The following is a 9493-nucleotide window of genomic DNA, read 5'->3' as shown; positions in this document are numbered from 1 at the left end:
AAGAAAGACAAGAAGAGAGAATACTCAAATTACTAAAATCAGAAATGAAATGAGGGATTACTATATATTCTACAGAAATAAGAAAAATTGTAAGATAGTGGTATGAACAATTGTGTGGGAAAAAATTGGATAACCTAGATGAAATGGACACATCCCTACAAACAAAAAAGCTACCAATTGTAAATCACAAAGAAATAGACAAATGGACATCAGAAAAGAAAAAGAAAAGCCTAGGACTTGACGGCTTCACTGATGAATTCTACCAAACATTTAAAGAACTAATCCAATCCTCCTCCAACTTTCCTAAAAAATTGAAGAGGTGGGAACACTTCATAACTTATTCTATGAGGTCAGAATTACCCCAAATGCCAAAGCCAAAGACACTACAAAAAAAAGAAAACTACAGATCAGTATCCTTTATGAACATTGATGCAAAAATCCTCAATAAAATACTAGCAAATAATTCAGAAGCATATTAAAAGGATTATACTCTACGATTAAGTGGGATTTATTCCCCAAATGCAAGTATGGTATAGCATGTTCAAATTGATCAGTGTAACAGACCACATCAAAAAACAAAGGAGAGAAAACATGATTATCTCAGTTGATGCAGAAAAAATATTTGACAAAATTCAACACACTTTCATGACAAAAACACTAAAAAAGATAGTAGTAAAAGGAAACTGTCACCACATGTCAAAACTGTGTATGAAAATCCTATAGCAAACATAATACTCAACTGTGGAAGACTGAAAGTTTTCCCTCTAAGATCAGGAACAAGGCAAGGATGCCTCTTTTCACCACTTCTGTGTAACATAGTCTTGGAAGTTCTAACCGTGACAATTACTTAAGAAAAGGAAATAAAAGATATATAAATAGTTAAGAAGTAGAATTATTTCTATTTGTAGATGATATGATCTTACATATTAAAAAAAAGTCCTAAGAAGTCCACAAAGAAATTGTTAGAATTGATAAATGAATTCAGCAAATTGTAGGATAAAAAGTTAACACACATAAATCAGTTGCTTTTCTGTATACGAGCAGTGAGCCAAGGAAATGACAAAAGGAATGACAAAAGCAATTTCATTTATAATAGCATCAAAAAGAATAAAATACTTACAAATCAACCAAGGAGATGAAAAACTTGTACAATGGAAATTATAAAATGTTGCTAAAAGAAATTAAAGAGGACATAAATAAATGAAAACACATCCCATGTTCATGGATTGGGAGGGATTATATTGTTAAATTCCAGTATTACCAAAGCAATATGCAGATTCATTGTCATTCCTACCAAAATCCCAATAAACATTTTTTTGAGAAATAGAAAAACCCATACTAAAATTTGTCTGGAATCTTCAAGGGACCCTGAATAGTCAAATGATCTTGAAAAGAATAAAACTGGAGGACTTAAGTATCCTGATGTAAAAACCTACTACACAGCTATAGTAATCAAAACAGCATGGTATTGGAATCACTAACTCATTAAAAAAAACAAAAAAGGAAAAAAACTAAGATAGTTACCAGCAGACCCACACTGAAGGAAAATCAAAGTTCTCTGTCCAAATGAAATGATCCCAGATGGAAGCATAGAAATACTGAAGAATGGGGGCGCCTGGGTGGCTCAGTGGGTTAAGCCACTGCCTTCGGCTCAGGTCATGATCTCAGGGTCCTGGGATCGAGTCCGCATAGGGCTCTCTGCTCGGCAGGGAGCCTGCTTCCACTCCCCTCTGCCTGCCTTTCTGACTACTTGTGGTCTCTCTCTCTCCGTTAAAAAAAAATTAAATTAAATTAAAAAAAAATACTGAAGAATGAATAGGTAAATATGTGTATAAGAATATTGATGGCATGAAGAAACAACCAAAATGTCTAATGAGGTACATGCCAAAAGCACTAAAAAAGATATTAGGGTAGTAAATAAATTCAAAGTGTTATATAGAACTTTCATTGACTTTAAGAAGCCAAAGATGCATAATGTGGTCCCTAAGGAAACTCCTAACAGAATAGTAAAAGACAACAAACGAGTTAGTGGAAAAGGAAGGATATATTTCATTAATTCAAGAGTAAGTATATGAGGAGAAAAGGAAAAGTAGAACAGGTGAGGCAGATTGAATATAAATGGAAAAATGGTGGACTGAGAGGTTAAATGAAAGTGATAAAGTATTCCAACTAAAGACAAAAATTGTCAGACTACATTTTTCAAACAGAAGAGCTGGGGACTCAGAAAAAGGACATTTGAGGAAATGGCAAAAATTTATTTGGGAATTAAGACTAGGAAGAGTGGGCGCCTGGGTGGCTCAGTGGGTTAAGCCGCTGCCTTCGGCTCAGGTCATGATCTCAGGGTCCTGGGATCGAGTCCCGCGTCGGGCTCTCTGCTCAGCAGGGAGTCTGCTTCCTCCTCTCTCTCTCTCTGCCTGCCTCTCTGCTTACTTGTGATCTCTCTCTGTCAAATAAATAAATAAAATCTTTAAAAAAAAAAAAAAAGACTAGGAAGAGTGCCGGGATATGGTAGACTATGAGAATAAACATACTCTTCTAAAGACTTTGAAGTTTGTTCTGTCAGAATGAATCTTGGAGCAAATACTGCTGGTCCCAGTCTCTGTGCTAGAAGGTGATGGGTAGAAACATGAAAAACTGGTTCAACTGTTACAAAAATTCTCATCAAACTAATTACCTTGATCAGTGTCCCACAATTTCCTCCCACATCTGCCACAATGGAGTTTAGGACTTGCAGTTTGGTGCAGCGATTAAAAGTGGACTTAGGTGGCTTGGATTCAAGGCCCTCCTTCTTTTAATTCTTTAATTTCCTGGTTGACTCATTCATTCTTTAGCAGGATGCTCTGAAAATATGCAGGGAATGATCCCAATCTTTTGGTACCAGTTCAGACCTGATTTGTGACCCAGGATGTGATCTATTCTGGAGAATGTTCCACGTGCTTCTGTTGTTCCATTCTGGAGAATGGATCTGTTGATCTATTCTGGAGAATGTTCCACGAGTTCTGTTGCTTTGGGATGGAATGTTCTGAATAGATCTGTGATGTCCATCTGGTCCAGTGTGTCATTTAAAGCCTTTATTTCCTTGTTGATCTTTTGCTTAGATGATCTGTCCATTTCAGTGAGGGGAGTGTTAAAGTCCCCTACTGTTATTGTATTATTGTCGATGTATTTCTTTGATATTGTTGTTAATTGGTTTATATAATTGGCTGCTTCCATGTTAGGGACATAGGTATTTAAAATTGTTAGATCTTCTTGTTGGACAGACCCTTTAGATATGATATAGTGTCTTTGCCTGTCTCTTATTATAGTCTTTGGCTTAAAATCTAATTTGTCTGATATAAGGATTGCCACCCCAGCTTTCTTTTGATGTCCATTAGCATGGTAAATGGATTTCCACCCCCTCACTTTAAATCTGGAAGCATCTTTGGGTCTAAAATGAGTCTCTTGCAGACAGCATATTGATGGGTCTTGTTTTTTTTTATCCATTCTGATACCCTCTGTCTTTTGATTGGGGGCATTTAGCCCATTTACATTCAGGGTTAGGGTTAGATATGAAGATATGAAGATATGAATTTAGTGCCATTGTCTTGCCTGTAAGGTGACTGTTACTCTATATTGTCTCTGTTCCTTTCTGGTCTGTTACTTTCAGGCTCTCTCTTTGCTTAGAGGACATTTTTCAATGTTTCCTCTAGGGCTGGTTTGTTATCGGCAAATTATTTTAGTTTTTGTTTGTCCTAAAGCTTTCTATCTCTCCTTATATTTTCAATGACAGCCTAGTTGGATACAGTCTTTTTCTCGTTTAGTGCTCTGACAATATCATGCCAGTCCTTTCTGGCCTACCAGATCTCTGTAGATAGGTCTGCTGCCAATCTAATATTTCTTCTTGTAGGTTACAGACATCTTGTTCTGAGCTGCTTTCAGGGTTTTCTTGTTGTTTCTGAGACTTGTAAGTTTTACTTTTAGATGATGGGATGCTGACCTATTTTTGTTGATTTTGAGGGGGGTTCTCTGTGTCTCCTGGATTTGGATGACTGTTTCCTTCCCCCAATTAGGGAAATTCTCTGCTATAATTTGGTCCAATATATCTTCTTCCCTTCTCTCTCTTTCTTCTTCTTCTGGGACCCCAGTTATTCTAATATTATTTCATCTTATGGTATCACTTATCTCTTGAGTCCTCCTCTTGTGACCCAGTAGTTGTTTGTCTCTCTTTTGCTCAGCTTCTTTAGTCTCCATCATTTGGTCTTCTATACCACTAATTCTTTTTTCTGCCTCATTTATCCTAGCAGTAAAAGCCTCCATGTTTTATTGCACCTCATTAATAGCTTTTTTGATTTCAACTTGGTTAGATTTTAGTTCTTTTATTTTTCCAGAAAGGGGTTTTATTTCTCCAGAAAGGGATTCTCTAGTATCTTCTGTGCTTTTATCAAGCCCAGCTAACACCTTGATAATCATCGTTCTGAACTCTAGTTCTGACATCTTACTAATGTCCGTATTGATTAGGTCCCTAATTGTCAGTACTGCCTCTTGTTCTTTTATTTGAGGTGAGTTTTTCCACCTTGTCATTTTATCCAGATAAGACTAGATGAATGAGAGAACAAAATACTAAAATGGTAGCAACGACCCTAGAAAAATATACACTAACCACATCAGAAGAGACCCAAAACTGGGGGGAAATGACAGGAGGAAAAAAGATATATACGCATGTGTGTGTGTGTGTACACATACATACACTGGTAAATAGAACAGAGCCACATATGTGATTTTGGTTGTATTTTGGTCTGTTAGAAGAAACTGCCTCCCAAAATTTTAAAGAAAGAAAAACTTATATATATATATGCAAAAATAAGGGTAAACATGATGAAGAGATAGAATATGACTGTAAAGATGAAAATTAAAAAAAGATTCTAAGAAAGGAACTGATACGGTAAGAAGTTGGTTGAAAAAAGAAAAAAACACAGGAGAGAATGTGATCAAGCAGGAGACTAGAACAAAGCCATACACTAAGGGTATATTTTGATTTGTTAGAAGAAACTGTATCCCAGAATTTAAAAAAAGAAAAACTTATATGTATACAAAAAGTAAGATTAAATACAATGAAGGGACAGAATATGAGTATAACAATGAAAGTTAAAAAAGATTTTTAAAAAGGTATTGATAAGATAAAATAGTTTAAAAAGGTTAAAATAGGAAAGAGGAAAAATTAAAAAAATAGAATAAGAAAAAATAAAATTAAAAAATTTAACTTTCAAAGACTAAAGAATCATGGGGAAAAAAGCCATGAATTCTATGTTCTGCTTTCCCGTAGCTCATTGATCAGTGAACTTGGTCTTGGGTGGACGTTCTTGCTGATCTTCTGCAGGAGGGGCCCGTTGCAGTGATTCTCAAACGTCTTTGCCTGGGGCAGAACCGCATGCCCGTGCCAGGGGCGGGGCTAATCAATCCGCTGGGGTTCGTGCTCGGAGCTTTTGTTCCCTGAGCGCTTTCCGTACCGCGTTGGAGGACGGGAATGAAGATGGCGGCTGCCCGGTCTCCGCCCGCGGAGCCCCAGAGCTTGGGCCCATCCTCAGTGCGCCCTCGGAGAAAAGCCGTCAGTCCCTGCCTCTCCCTGGTCTCGGGCTGCACTCCGAGCTCCCCCGGCCTGCGACTGAGAGTTTCTGTCTCTGTCGCGCGGCCCGGGTGGAGTCTTCAAGCCCAGCGGATTCCTGCAGTGCACTCCTGGGCCACTCCTCCCATAGGAGGAAGGGGGGATTCTCCCTGGAGCTGCCACTTGTGGGGTCCCTGCTCCGAGAGTAGTGGCCCGACTCTGCCTCGAGTCACAGTTTATGAAACCCCGAGCTGAGAGCTCACTGCTCGGCTCCATCTCTCCCCCCGGCTGCCCGGCTCCGATACCCGGAGCTCTGCCAAACTCAGACACCCCCGGTCTTTCTGTGACCACGAGGGACCTGAGACCACAGGGTCCCCATGAGGGCTCCACCCCCTGCTTCGTCTCTGGAGCGACGTCCGGCATCGCAGCAGACTTCTAAGCGTTCTGATTTTGGCCCTGCTGCTCTCTCACCTGCTGGTAAGTGGCTGACCTTGGATTCACTTCTCTGCACATCCGACCTCCCAGAGAGTGGTTGCTTTGATGAGGGAGCAGGAGGCTGGCTGAGGACAAAGCAAAAGCTGGCACCTTGCACCCCCTCTCCACCTGCTCCCCTCGGTAATATGTGTGACATTCCTCAGGCATCCCTGACTGCCCTAAAAGAAAAACAAATAGTTAACTTGCAGAGATCACAATCCTGCAAGGCCGGAGTCTCCCTTGGTTTACAAATGTCCTTGAGATTTACAACAAAGAAGTTACCTTATCAATAGCCCAATTTCCAGAGGCACATAACTCAGTTCCTCAAGCCCTAAGGTTGCCCTCCCCTCCATAAACAAAACTGAAGGAGGCTGGGGTAGAAGGAAAAGTAAATAAAGTTAAATTTCTTCTAAACCTAAATCTCACTAACAAGGATGCTTGATAGCAGGAATGTGACATTCCACCAGGAGACTCCCGAATTGTCTTTATGTTAGTGACTCGTTAGAGGGAAAATGGCCTTGGCTTGATAGTAACCAGGTCTTCAATATCCTGACAGTCTTCTTTACCCCAATAGCCCTTCTGAACACCCCTTTGTCCTCACCTCCCCAACTTGTGTGTATATAACCAGCCTCTCCTCACATCCCCGGTGCAGCATCTCAGTCTGCCCATGGGTCCTGTCCCTGTGCTCTAATAAACCACCTTTGTGCACCAAAGATGTCTTAAGAATTCTTTCTTAGCTGTCGGCTTTGAACCTCACCCCACCGAACCTCACCTACGTTCAAAAACTTCATCATCTTTTCTGTTCCTAGAACTGCTGCTGTTCTCTTTGATCTCCTGTTGGATTTGTAGGTGTTCAGAGTGGTTTGGTAACTATCTAGCTGAACTCCTGGGATCAGATGACATTTAGGTCTCCTACTCCTCCACCATCTTGCTCCTCCATCACCAGAAGGAGCATTTGAACAGACGTAGGACAAGACCCTTCTTGCAGAACATTGTTCAGGAGTGGTGGGAAGCTCTGGCCAGGCAAATTCTTCTTCATTTGCTGACTGGTTCATGAGGTCCCACTTTTGGGTCTTTATCCATTTCATTTAGGTGATGCTTTGATACTTCTTTCCCTCCTATGGCATAAGCACAGGACCTCACCTTCTAGTTGCGAAATCCTGACAAAATCCAGATACTCAGGGGATAGGGATGCTGGGTAAAATACAAATTCTGCACAGGCTACACTTACTCTAAAGCATTATTTATCGTTTATCTGAATTTTGAAATTAACTGGTTGTCCTATACATGTGCTAAGTCTGGCAACTTTGGGAAGGGTCATTATTCATTTAAAACCGAGTGTAGGGGTGTCTGGGTGGCTCGGTTGGTTAAGTGTCAGCCTTTAGCTCAGGTCATGATCCCTGGGTCCTGGGATCAAGCCCTGCATTGGGCTCCCAGCTCAGCAGGGAGCCTGCTTCTCCCTCTCCCTCTGTCCCTCCCCACCTCTTGTGCACTCTCTCTCAAATAAATGAATAAATAGATCTTTAAAAATTGAGTGCCAATTAATTTGTCAGGTTTGTTTTCTTGAAAGCATGTTTTCTATAGGAAGGGGTAAGTCAGTCTATGGGCGTATATGGGAAAAGGAGTCTGGATGATGGCCTTCGGAGAAAGTCATTATGGAGAAAGAATAAATAATAAAAAAGCAGGAGTTATCCAAGTGGATGGTGGTGGATGGAGGTGTGTGTGAGGTAAAGGATATCTGTGACAAAGGGAACAGCATGGGCCAAAGCAGAGAGTAAGAATCCTAGTGGTATGAGTTTAGGAAATAGGACCAGGCTGTCATCGTGAGTAGAAAGAGGGAAGCAGGGAGAAGTAAGAATGAGAGAGATGAAGGCCAGTTAACGGAGGTCCTTGAATGCCCTGGAGCTTGAACATTGTCCAAAGGATGATGGGAACATTTTGAAGGGCTTTGAAGATGGACTTGCCATGCCACACTTGCAGCAGTGTGGACAGTAGTTGGGGGTGGCCTGGCATTAACTTCCCTATGTTTGCTTTGCTAGTAGAAGGATTGGTTTGGAATCTGCCTGCTTCATTCATTTATTTATGAGTCTAGTCCCTGAAGGCATCCAGGCTGGGATGTTTAAGGACTTCTGGAATGCTTTAAGGTAGGTTTGTAATACGAGTCAGTCCCTTAATAGGTGCAAAACTCATCAGATGCTTAGCAGTGTGGTTAGCGAAGGCCCCGTGATGAATCAATGCTTCAAATGCCTGAAGATGACTTTTTTTTCCCCTTGCAGGGAGAAGTGACTAATGAACAGACATGGAGTCCCTGGTTATACTTCTTTTGTATAAGGTAAGAAAAGAAAGTGAAATTAAACCTTATTAACTGTAAGTGATGACCAGGGAACAAGCTTGTGACGTAAGATGTAAACTTTAAATTGCACAGGAATTTCAGTTGTCACTTCCTTGTGGCTTTAAAAAACTGACCCCTCATATTCATTTTGCCGCCAACAATTTTTTTACTAAAAGCCACATTAGAATACTGCATCCAGCTACATCTTTGTTGGTTATAGAGGTTTTATATTACCAGGTCGTGGTCTTATCTCTTTAAAGAAATCAGTAGACACAGCCCAGGGTGTTATGCCCAAGGGGCTGCCTTTGGTCCTGATAGTAGCCTGGTAAGTTGGTCTCTTCGTTCCAAATCTTTTTTTTTTTTTTTTAAGAATTTTTAAAAAATTCTTTATCTTTTACTCAAAGCCCAGATACTTGCTAAGTCTTCAGAGAGAGCATCTTTCTTCCACTGGTGGGTCCTGCTTTCTTCCCCAGGCTCATTCCTTGTCTTTCCCCTCCAACTCTCCCTGAAGTCATGAAGAACTTCCACCGTTTCTTCAGATGTGCCTGCTTCTTTGTGTCTCTCTCCCGAACTCTGCAGGGGGGCGTCTCTCAGTAAGGATGCCCCCTTTAACTCCCTCCCGGGACATGAAGAATATAGTCCACATCAAATGACACTTCCTCAGAGAAACCTTTTTAAAAATGCCCCAGAAAAATCTCTCTCCCCATACACGACCCCTTCACATCTCTTTCCTATAACCTCGATCGTATCTTACTGTGGCATGTATGTACATATATATGCTCAGCCCTCTCGCTCGATACACACGTGTCCCATATGGAGTAGTAGTACTCTTCAGAAATACGCTAGATGCACCACGCCTGCTGTGCACATATGTGTGCACACGTATGCGTATGGTACACATGCACATATGTACCATAAGTGTACTCTTCAGAAATACGACTAGATGCACCATGCCCGTTGTGCACATATGTGTACACACGTATGCTTACGGTACACATGCACATATATGTATGTATTTATGTATACTTACACGCATTACACACGTATGAAGTGAAAAATGCATTTAGTCCAATTTCTGAGGAGTATCTGCATTTATGAAGCCTATT

This window comes from Mustela erminea, chromosome 17 (genome assembly GCF_009829155.1).
Source record: "Mustela erminea isolate mMusErm1 chromosome 17, mMusErm1.Pri, whole genome shotgun sequence".
NCBI classification, from domain to species: domain Eukaryota; kingdom Metazoa; phylum Chordata; class Mammalia; order Carnivora; family Mustelidae; genus Mustela; species Mustela erminea.
The sequence above is the reverse complement of the archived record's forward strand: the minus strand, read 5'-3'. Positions refer to the sequence as shown.